This window comes from Camelus ferus, chromosome 5, assembly GCF_009834535.1.
Source record: "Camelus ferus isolate YT-003-E chromosome 5, BCGSAC_Cfer_1.0, whole genome shotgun sequence".
Classification (NCBI taxonomy): domain Eukaryota; kingdom Metazoa; phylum Chordata; class Mammalia; order Artiodactyla; family Camelidae; genus Camelus; species Camelus ferus.
In genome coordinates this window covers 32,116,320-32,128,492 of record NC_045700.1, presented here as the reverse complement: position 1 = coordinate 32,128,492, position 12,173 = coordinate 32,116,320, and the positions used below count along the sequence as shown (strand labels likewise).

At 38.5% G+C, this 12,173-nt stretch overlaps 1 protein-coding gene across 1 annotated transcript in view; it reads right to left on the bottom strand.

Moving 5' to 3' along the window:
* The window catches only part of GALNT13 (polypeptide N-acetylgalactosaminyltransferase 13), a 462,400-nt gene that overhangs the window by 228,948 nt on the left and 221,279 nt on the right, over window positions 1-12,173 (bottom strand).

The following is a 12,173-nucleotide window of genomic DNA, read 5'->3' as shown; positions in this document are numbered from 1 at the left end:
GGGGATCCATTATTGAACATGGTAGGTGCTATGACTTGCTGCCTAGATTCTTCAGCCAGGAAAAACAAACAGACTTAGCCAAATTACTTCAAATTGCTTGAGTGCTGCTGGCAAACAGCCCCAGTTGTCAGGCTGGCTTTGAAGATTGCCTGGAGGGAAGAGAGCTGGCTTTCTCAAAGGCTTGCCCTCTTGCTAAGGCAATTGTATTCAACAGTTGATCAGTCCAGGGGTGTGGTGATCTGGCCCACTTGTCCAGATCTAGGACCATTCTGAAGGTGCACACTATCCTCAAAACTCCCCATAAGATTGCCTGAAGCTTCAATTCAGACTGCATCCCAGCTCAGCCCAGTGATGTGCTCATGCTGGCTAGCAGTACCAGCTCACAAGACCTGATCTGTGCATCAACTATCCTCTACCTCATATCCAGGGATGTAAGTGGGTACCTTAAGATCTGTCACAGTGAGAGTAACTTACACCATGGGAAAGTACAAGCCATATAAATAAAGGCTTTAAAAAATCACTGTTATTTCAGAGACCTCCATAGTAAACATTTATCAACAAACAGCTGGAATTTTCCATCTGCACAATCCTGCTTCCCTCTCTTCCTTCCTAAAGATATGAATCCTAAGAGCACTCCCTAATAAACCTACTGTAAGATAAACTCCATCCCATGGAAACTAATCCATAACACTTAAGATGCTACAAATATATTTATTTTTATCAGCTTCTAAAATGATTTTGAACATATGACCCATCTTCAATTAAGTCAAGACTCCAAAAAGTTGTATTTTCAAAACCACAAAATAGTGCAAAGAACTTTTTTTGAATGATGTGAGATTGTTTTATCATTCATTAAGATAATGAATCATCCACCTCAATATTTTAGAATTTTCCACAAATAAGGATATCCTTTTATGTAACTATTATAGAACAGTTAAAATGAAGAAATTTTAGTTGATCCATTACTACCACTTAATCCTCAGACACTATTCAAATTTCACCAATTGTTCTAATAATGCCGTTAGGGCAAAAGGCTCAAGTTTAAAATCATGAGTTCCGTATGATTGTTATGTCTCATTAGGGTCTTCAGACTCAGGCTATCCTTGACTTCTTTGCCCTTGACATTTTGAGGTTTACAGGCCAGTTTTTTGTTGTTGCTGTTGCTGTTGAATGTCCATCAGTTTGGACTGTTTAATGTCCCTCATAATTAGATTCAAATTATGCATCCCTGGCAGGAACATTGCCCGAGAGCTGCTGCACACTCTCAGGTGGGGCAAGATTTTGACTCATCCCATTGCTGACGGTGTTCACTTTCATCATTTAAGACAGTGTCATCTATTTCCCCTTTGTAATTAATAAGGATCTTTGTATGGAGGACCGTTGAAACTGTTTAGATGTCCCACTGCTCATCAGAATATCTACTTACGTATTCATTTATTCATAAGAGTATAGACTCATGGAATCTGATTTTATTCATTAGATTACAGTCTATTCATATTTTTTATTTTGATGCCAAATCTGCCCCAAGTTTGGGTAGTTGGATCCCCTTCTCCTTGGCTTCTGAGCTCCCCCCTCCCCATCATTCTGCATCCACTCTCTTGGTCTCAGGTACAGCAAAATGGTCTAAACTCAACTTGTGCTTTCCCTGACCCAGGCCAGCATTCAGACATTTTTCTCTAAGGAGCTCTAATTCCTTTTAGATGGATTAAGAAATTCAATATATGAGTGCTAGGTATGCTCACTGTTACCGAGATGTCATTGTTTCCAAGCCCACTCAGTGGATAGCCATAGGAGTGTGTGTGTGTGTGTGTGTGTGTGTGTGTGTGTGTGTGTACATGTGCACACTTTTAAACTTTGTTTTAATCTCTCTTTTCCTCTATATTGAAATTCAAAAATTAACACTGACATCTCCAGTTCCATTCCAATTCCACAGGGTTCATTCTAGATTTTCCCTTTCCATCTTTTTAACCTCCTGTTTTTGACAGTAAGTAGCCTGATTTATTTGATCAGTCCCACTGTATGCAGCCAGTCTCCCATCACCTCTGTCATCTTCTCCCCCATACATGTGACCTCTGAAACTCAGCACAGGGTGCCAGCTTCTTCTTATCCTGCCCATGTCTGACACACAGCTCTGGATAAACCTGCCACCCAGCAGCTCCCCTCACCTTACCTAGGGTCCAACATCCTGCCCTGAGCCAGCCCCTGCCTGGAAACCTACTCACCCTGTGTGAAACCCTCCTTTCAAATGCCATTTCTCATACATTGAGGTCCTGTGCACCTGACTTGGCTATGAAATCTAAGACTGGCTGGTCCCCCATATGAAAGCACTCTTTGCCTCACTCAGCCTCTAATAACCACCCTTGGTAGATCTCTTAGGAGGATGCCTTCCCGGCACTGTTTGCATTCTGAGATGCCCTGCCAGGCCACCTCCCATGGGATTGCCATCTGGACTCACACAGGGTCTGATACCCCATGCGAGCCTGCCTTGCCACAGAGCCTCTCTCCTCACTCTGTTTGGGCTCTGATGCCCTGTGGTTGCCCTTCTTCTTCTCTAGAGGCTCTGACACCCAGAGCCACATGTGGACACAGTCCTCATCCTGTGTGGGCTCTGACTCTCCGATTGGCTGACCACAGCCTTCCTTAATGGCTTTCAGACCAAAATGTTTAGGAAGAGAAGGGGAGTGAGCAGGAAAGGAGAAAGAGAAAATCCTTTTGCTTTAGTTTGAATGCAAAGGAGAAGTGTGCTGTTGTGATCACTCCCAAAAGCTCATTCAAAGAAAAGGTTGCCTTTTCTTTTCACCTGTGCAGACATTTAAACTAATTCTTCAAAGTTGCTTAATCATCAAAAGCTCAGTTAATGCTAAAATTCCTCTTTCAGCCCTTGAAAAATCTAATTTTTGAAAGTTCTATATGTGTGTTTTAGAGAAACAGATCAATTGATGATGCTACATTTTCTAATATACCAGGTGTGTCTCATGTATGTTTCTCCTTTTCTCAGCTAGAAAGTAAAGAAGGGGCTCCAACTACCCAAACTTGGGGCAGATTTGGCATCAAAATAAATAACGATATGAATAGACTGTAACCTAATGAATAAAATCAGATTCCATGAGTGGCAGGGAATATGTCTAACTCATATTTGCAGTCACAGGATTGGCACAGTTTCTGGTACCTGGCAGGCACTAATAAACATGTATTTAGTGGAGGAGTTAGTTGAACTTTTGGTATGTTCTGCACCAAAGAATGCGCAGCCACTCCAGCTACAGTATGTCAAGTGGAAAACTACCCCAGTGATCACAGCCACGGCGGCCTGGGTGTTAATGTGGCCCACAGCAGTGAGATGAAGAGTGGAACACTTATGTATTTAAAGAATGTGGGTTGAGACAGAGCACGGTCCTTTTTCCAAAGTGATTTGGGGAAACTCAGCTAGCCACTATAAGTGATGATGGTGACACTAACTCATCTGATGTATTGTGTAGTAAATGTAATAAAACGTGTGAGTGAAAAATATAAATCATAATAATGGTCATGATCACTGTATGTAAGGGTCACTATAAACACAATAAAGGCAGAGTGAAATCTTGTTCACCTATTTAAAGGTGGCACTAAAGGAAAACGTTTATCACTATAATTTCATAAAGATAAAACTAATAATCTGCCAATAAATATTTTTGGTTGCCGTTTTCAAGCATAGAGAGGATGGGGACCTTGTGCAACTTAACTCTACCTCTTTTGCTAACGATGCTCTTTGTAAGACACAAATATTCCATGCATATATAGAAAATAAATGAATATGCTTTATTAGGAAGGCCCTAACTCTTGTCTACCCCCAGATCATCAAGAATAAATATGAAGATACAGTAGTCATGTGGCCCCAGCCAGGCTCTCCCAGAAAGAGACTGCCAAAGCCAGGCGACAGTTAAGACGTGTGCATCTCGGGTAACCCTCAGGTCTTTCAGCCTCCGGTTTTCGGGCTGCAGTTTTGTGACACAGTCTGTTAAGCACACACTGGAAGCAATTTACTTCCGTTAAAATCACTCACAGCTGAGCTGATTCTCCGATGACGGAAACTGTTTACAAAAGGGACTACATGTCTTTTTAGAAGTTATTATGTTATTTTGGAATAGTACATGACACACAAATGTAACAGTTAAATAGACATTTCCCCACAAATCCACATTGGTGATTCTCCTACCAATAAAATTTTATTTTTTACTTAAATTCTAGGCATATGACCATTTTTCTTGCTCAACTCCCATTGTTTGTTTGTTTTGGTTTGGTTATTTATTTGTTTTGATAGAGTATTATGTTAGAATGGAAAAATAACATTTTTCTAAAGAAAAAAACACTTGAATCTGTTATGTTGCTCAGCATTATCTTTTGTTACCTGATTCTCTTGACTGTAACAAGGGGTTACAACAAAACACTGAAAAAACTTTCTTCCAGGTGTTACTTGCTCTTGCACAATTTTTATTGTCAGAGGTAGGAAACATTTAAAGGTCTTATCTCATCCTATATTCCCTAAGTTCTTGGCATGGGGTTGTCCAATTTTTCCTTACTCCCAGTGCTACTCGCATCATTATTTATCCACCCCCCTCTGGGTTTCTTTATTTGAAGTCTACACCATCTGTCTCAGACTCCCACTTACTCATTGCTGTTGTTCCCTTTGGTCCCCACTCCCACCACGATGCATATCAATTCTGGACTCTTTAAAATGACAGTACTGTAGGACTCACATTCATTTTTCCTTCTGCTCCAGAGTCCACTACAGTCACCTGGTCTTGAGATATACCTTAAATGCAGGTGTATCCATTCTAGCTGAGAACTCATTAATTGTACAGTACACATTAACTGAACCTCAATTTCACATTCACTGAACAAGGTACACTGCAGCATTTCATGGATATTTATGCTTGCCCTCTATAATCTCAGTCTTCTTACCATTGTCCCCTGATTGCTCTGTGCATATTTCGTTGTCCTCTGCTCCCTCAAGGAAGTCAAGTCAAGAACAGCAGGAAGGGCACAACTTTGGAGTCAGGGAGCCTCATGCAAATTCTGGCTTTGCAACTTGTATACAGTTTGATAACAGACAAATGTGGATATGTATAATGGGGCGAGTAAAATCTATTTCTGGAGTTTCAGCAAGTCTCAAAACTGACACCAGTTTTATATAAATAAATAACCCAAACTCTAGAAGAAACTGCTGGAAAGAGGTCAGAGGTGATACTGTGACTCTGAATCTCCATCACCCACCTCCAGCCTCTTTGAAAAAAGATTAGGAATTTGAAGAAGAGTTCAATGAAGTAGGGAATTCAAAGACACTAGGTATGTGGTGGTACTTCCTCCTTCTGGGGCAAGGGAGAAAGGTAACTTTTCTCTTATCAAGTCAAATGACAGGGGTCCCAAGATACTTATTTTCAGAGATTGTGACTGCTTTTCAGAGAGGCATAGATATTTATTGGCTGTGAAACTGTAACCTGAACTTATGTGTTGGTCCCATACAATAAGAAAGCACTTGGGGAACTGTGACTTGATTTCCCTGATGTCTGGAGACATGTGAGGCAGGAAGTCTCCTCGAGGGCTCTGTAGGGACTGGGTGGGGAAAAAAAGGAGCAGCTGTTGAAGAAGTACGTTTCCACATTTTCATGTGGCAAGGAGCCACAAGTTTGTAAGAACTAGTGGACATGGTAGATGGCAGCTGGGTTCAAGCCCTCTTGCTGGGGCTCTGTTCTGTAGGACTGTCTGCTGAGGTGGGGAGCCCCAGAAGCAAATTTATGAATGGTTTATTGCCTGAAGCAGAAACCTGGGCTGGGGAGGGGGACTGAAAGATGTCAGCTGGGAGTCTTCGGTCCATGTTGGCAACTGTTCAGTGAAGAAGCCTCCAAAATGCCCCTCATTAAGAATGGAAACCAGATGCCTGCCACATTGGAGAATATGATGTCCCCCCAGTTTTACCCCAAACTAGGTTTCACCGTTACTATTTGAAAATGTGACTTGCTTTGGTTTGTTTTTAAAGAGATCTATACTCAGTCTCATCAGAACATTATCTACAGCAGAATTGCTAGGAGGTGGGTCCATCCACCTCCCACTGAAGGATTATCACCTAAGGCACAGGTTACAAAGCAGTGGCTTCTGCTGAGAAAGCCAACAGCGTGCCCTCGGGGATTAACATTTAAAAAATGTGATCTGATATGTATGTAAAAAGCCTTGTGGGTTATTGAATACCTTCAATAACAATGAAGAAAACCTAGGGCATGATTTACTTAGTGTGCAGATGTATAACTTGTTTTTAGAAACCTATGAGAGAAAAATTATAGTAGAACTTTTGTATTTGAAAATGTGACTTTTGTACCAGTGGAAAATAGCCACAATAGACAAAGCAGGTAAGTCAGTCATTCAAATACTGAACAGAGAGATCTGGCAGCAAGTTTAGAAGAAATTATGGAAAAAAAGCCATTTCCAATAGTTAACCCCGAACAAAAAGTTCTCTTCTCCCCTCAGTTTCCTTAATTGTAAAATAGGAATAATGCCATTTACTTTTTCAGCCTAATTTGAGTATTAGAAAGGATGACTAAAGGATTAGAATTTCAGCACCTAGCATAGAGATTTACACCCACTAGTTAGTTTCTCAACAAATAGAAGCTAAAAAAAAAAAAAAAAAAAAAAAAAACCTTCAACTTTAAATATAACTATTTGTTAGCCCTCTCTTAGCTATTACGAAATTCCAACTACTTCAGTTTTTCTCTGATCTCTTTTACAGAGCACATTGTACATTCCCAACATGGAAGTATTTCCACTGTTCATTTTTTTCTTATTCTGCTCCAGGCCAACTGTCCTGCTGGAAGAAAAGACGACAAAAATACTAGCTGAGCCCAATGCAGGTCTATATACACCTCTTTCATCACATCAGTTTCCCTCTGAAAACCTGTAACAGCTCTTCTCTTCTGATTACAGCATCAGAGTCAAGCTTCTGGCCTGTCATGTCCTCTATATACCATCAGAATATATACCACCAGTCATTAATTTATTGATCTGCTCAACACATATCTATTGAGTGCCCACCATACATCAAAGTCTTCTAGGAGCTGGGGATACAGCAGTGAATAAAACAAAGAAAGGTCTCTGCATTCAGAGAACTTATGCTCTAGCGAGGGAAACAGACAGTAAAGAAGGTAAGTAAGTAAAACGTGCTCTAAGTTAAGTAGCCAGTAGCATGAAAGAGAAAAATAAAGCAGAGAAAGGAGACAAAGGGTCACGGGTATATCATTTTATATAATGTGGCTAGAGAAGACTCCAGAGAGAAGGTGGCATTTGAGTAAAGACTCTAAGGTGAGGGAACAAACCATGTGGACATTCAGAGAACAAACACCCCAGGCAGAGGGAATAGAAAGTGCCAAAACCCTACAGTGGGAGTGTTCTTCGTGTGTTCCTGTGTTCCCTGCACCTGCAACTGAAGGAGGAAGTGGGTAAGTGCTAATGCAGAACAGGGGAGAAGTCATGGGAAGCCAGATCATGTAGAGCTTCGTAGGACACTGAAAGGACTGTGGCTTTTTCACTGAAGGAGATGCAAAGCATTGGAGTGATTTAAGCAGTAGCACAAACGGGCTTAAATTTTAATGAGATCACTCTGATTGTTCTATTGAATTAGAGACTGTAGGGAAAAAGGAAAAGCAAAAATCAAAACAAAACAAAAAACACTTAGTGTAGCTTATGACAATAATTCAGGTAAAAACTGTTGGTGGCTTTGACTAAGATGGGAGCGCTGGAGATGATGAGAGGTAATATTTTGAAATTGCTGATGTGTCAGATGTGGGTTACAAGAAACGGGGCTCAAATGAGATTCCAAGGTTTGGCCTGAGCAATTGGAAGAATGATGTTTCCGTTTCCTAAGACAATGCACTCCATGAAAAGAGGGGGTTTATGGGGATTCTTTGCTGCCGAGTTTGGGACGTGTTAAGTTTCAGATAAATGTTAGATATCCAAGTGGAGATATCGCTGTTAGATGTTCAGTTCTGGATGTCAGAAGAGAGGTCTGGATTGGAGGTTGAGATGATATTTAAAGTGAAGAGAATAATAAAATTGCCAAGAGAATGAGAGCTCACAGAAAATAGGCCAGTTCCAAGGACTTATCTTTGGGACATACCTACATTTAGAGGTTAGGGAATTTACAAAAAAAAAAAAAAAAAAAGAGGAAGAAAAGAAAAACACAAATATATAACAAACAGGAGTGTTCATAGAGAAATGAGAAAATTAGGACAGCATGGTGACTTGGAAGCCAAGTGAAACATTTGTTTCAAAAAGGGGATGGAAATCAGTTGTGACAAATCATGGTGATAGCTCAAGAAATATGAAGTCTGAGAACAGGCAATTAGATGGAGCAACGTAGGGATTATTAATGACCTTGGCAGGAGCAGTTGTGCTGGTATCGTGAAGATTAAAGTTAACCGAAGGGAGTTTAGGACAAAATGGAGGTGGGGAGTGGTGCAAGATAGCGAGCACAGCCAATTCTCTCAAGAAGATTTTAAACGAGAAGCGAGCATATCTGTGAAGAGCAGTGTTGTCTAAAGGCTAAAGAGGCACTTTGTTTACATGTTTGTATTTAAGGGAGCATAAGCAGCTTGTTTGCATGCTGCTGGGAATAATCTGAGAGAAAGAGAACTGATGATCAAAGAGGTGGGCAGAATTGTTGGAACAATGTGGTTGAGCAATTAAGAGGGGAGGGCATCCCCTGTGCAGTAGATGGGCTGACTGTCATTAGAAGCAGGGACAATGCCTTCATAGTAATAGGAGAGAAGGCAGAGTGTATGGCTACAGATGCAAGTAAGGGGAGGAGGAGATGGGATGGTGGGACTCGTGGAGATTTTCTTCTGTTTCCTTCTGTTTTTCTCAGTATAAAAGAAAGTAATATCATAAACTGAGAGCGAGGATTGGAGAGGAGGTATGGTTTGAAGGGAGTGCTGAAATTCTGAAATCATAATTCACAGAGTGGAAGAGAGAACAGAGGGGAAGTTTCATACAATTGATGGGCAGCACCAGGAGCCTCCTTGAGCAGACTGATCGTAACTATGAGTCAGCATGACTATGTGAGTTGTCCTCAAAATACTCACTCTTGTATTAGGTCCATCTCTTCAGTACACCGTACAGTCACCTTGTTTTGTCCATCTCCTCATCTCTTCTTCCCACTTGAAATCTCTGTGTTCTCCCTTAGATCTGTACGTCCCACATAATTACTCAAGGGCTAACCCATGGCTCATGTTTACCATGAAGCTCTTTGTATCTTGTCTTTTCCTCTGTTACATTCACTTGTTTTCTCTAGTGGTTGAGAGCATGTTGATGGAAATTATACTGCCTGGGCTCAAATGTCAACTGCATGACCTCGGAGAAGTTCCTTAACCTCTTGAGTATGCTTCCAAATCCATAAAACAAACACAATAAAACACAGGACTTATTTCATGGGGCTTTTACTGAGAATTCAGTGAGGTAATGCAGGTAGATGACATAGTGTAAGGCCTGTTATATAGTAAAAATTCAACAATATTGACTACTAGTTACATTAACTATTAGTATAGAATTTATTAATTCATGTACATTAATTGACTCATAGGGGAGAAAAATCTTTCCCTAACCACTGTGTTATGTAAGTTCAATGAAGAATAGGGAGGGTGTGCTGTATTTGTTTTTAAATTTCTCACAAAATACTGGTCAGAAAGGGGGCACTGAATGAATATTTATGAAATTAAATTTTACTTATTAACTTATACTGTAAAATTTAACTTTATCTTACTTAGTATGATGATAAAATAATTGCTTTATACAGGCTCTTTGCATCTGAATTTCTTTGAATTTCATCTTAGAAAATTATCTCATTCAATATAACCAGACAGTTTCCTATGACATTTTAGTGAAAAGGTCTCTCTGTCTTACTGTATCACTATTTACAAAGAAAAAGACATAAAAGGAACAGAAAGAATGCCTTTCCTCAGGGAAAAAAGAAAGCAAGGATGTTAATGCAATAAATAAAGGTATAGTGGGAAATGTATTTGTACACATATATTGTTATCCTAATATCAGAATAACCATTATATATGTTCTATATGTTTCATGTTGAACTTGGAGTGAGAGTATACAAAGCAAAATTTATTTTTGGCATTGTTTTCAGTGTGTTAATACAACAAAAGTACATAGCAATATTAAGATATTAAATATTTAAATTTAAAGACCAAGCCCAGATTTTCTTATTTATACAGCAATTATCATTCAGAAAGTGGATTAGCTTCTACAGGAGACTTTTCAAGGTCATGAAAACATTAATTACAATATATTATGAGAATTTTAGACATGCCAACATCTCCCATGTCAATAAAACTATGTCTTACTTACATGGATTAAATTATATTAACTATGAAATCAAATTCTTCCTCAGTAAAATAACATGGTAAGTTGGCATTAGAAAAATTTAGCCTTCCCTTAAGGCACTAATATGTGTATAGAAAACATCTGTCCATGGAAAAAACTAATGAGGAAGAATTTTATACAGAAGTCATATATTCCTTTCACATAGGATTTTCTAGCAATAGCAGAACTACACTTTCTTAAGTTGAATCAATATGCAAATCTTTGTTAAGGAACTGTCTTTACTTTTTAAATTAGATTTTTTTCATATACTGAAAAACAAAAAAAAAACCTACACATTTCTAGTATATGTGCTGCCAAAGCAAGCACAAAAAACTACACATTTTTAAGGATAAAATTGACTTACAAGGGCCATTTTAGAAATACCAGAATCTCAAAAATTTTTTAATTATATTTTACCCAGTTATGCTAACACTGGCAGATAAATGTAACACTGATTTCACAAAGAAGAAATAGAAAATGAGAATATTAATTGGATTTCTAAACTTTGTTATACATCTTTTCTTTTTAATTTGAGAATAACTACAACTTTCATATGCTGGCAAAAACTCCGCCTGTGAAGATAACAGTAGTTTCCACAACACTTGGATTTATCTAATGTGTTCATGTTAATTTCACTACCCAGATTAAAAGTGCTAAGTGTGCCTCTGTATGTGTGAGACAGTGTGTGTATGTCTGTTTATATGTGTGCTGAAATCAGCAATACCACCCATCTCCTAGTAAACCACATTTGAAACATTAGAGTCATCCTTGACCTGTTTCCTCTTGCCTGGTATCCAGTCACCAATTCTGGAATACCAGTTCAACATATACTTCGGATCATCTCTACTTAAAGTTCCTGTCCTTCCTCCTGATTTCCTTCAAGTTTAAAACACAAACACATGCACAGACCCATACAACTGAAAATTCAATCATGTGCCCATCCTTCCTGAAGCTATCCTGAATATGGGCTTTATCATCCTCCATCATTTTAATATATTACCACACATTGCTTTATGCTTCCAAGGCAACTGTTATAGACAAATTCCTATCTAATCATATCTATGAGAATATAAAAGCCAATAGGGAATCCTATTAAATTCAGTCTTCTCCTGTCCATAACAGTGGTTATATACACTTCAGGAATGTCTCTTCCCAAGTATCATTTTGTTCATGGCTCCATCGCCTCCTAGTTGTCTACTACAACATGTCTAAACAAAGGCAGAGGTATGATTTTTAAGATTCATCATCATCTTCTTTAGGCCTATGATCCAGAATGGCTGGTTACAACTTCCATTCTAGTTGTACAAGGCCTTACAAGGCCTCATATAATTTCTGTCTAGACTGTATCACCTTTTTCCAGTTAATCACCCAAAATGTCTACATTTAAAGAATTGCTTTCCTCATGTCCTATTAAAATTTTTATTTTTAGAACAAAATCTAATTTTATTGATATGAGCTCTAATTTTTAACAGATTAAAAAATAAACATTTCTGTCCAAAATCACATAGAATCAAAATACAGAAAATAATATATATACATACGTATATATGTGTATATATATATATGAAACATTAATAGCTATGATAGTGGGCAAATATAAGAACTCTTTTAGTCCTAAATTACTCAAGGAAATATACGAATAAAAATATAATTGTCATGGTAGATTTAGAAAATAAAAATTAAATCCTCTGCTTTTTTAGCTAGAATTTACAAAACAAAAGAAAACATGTATTTGGCCAACTTGAATATATAAACTCTTAAGAGTAAAAATAAAGTAATAG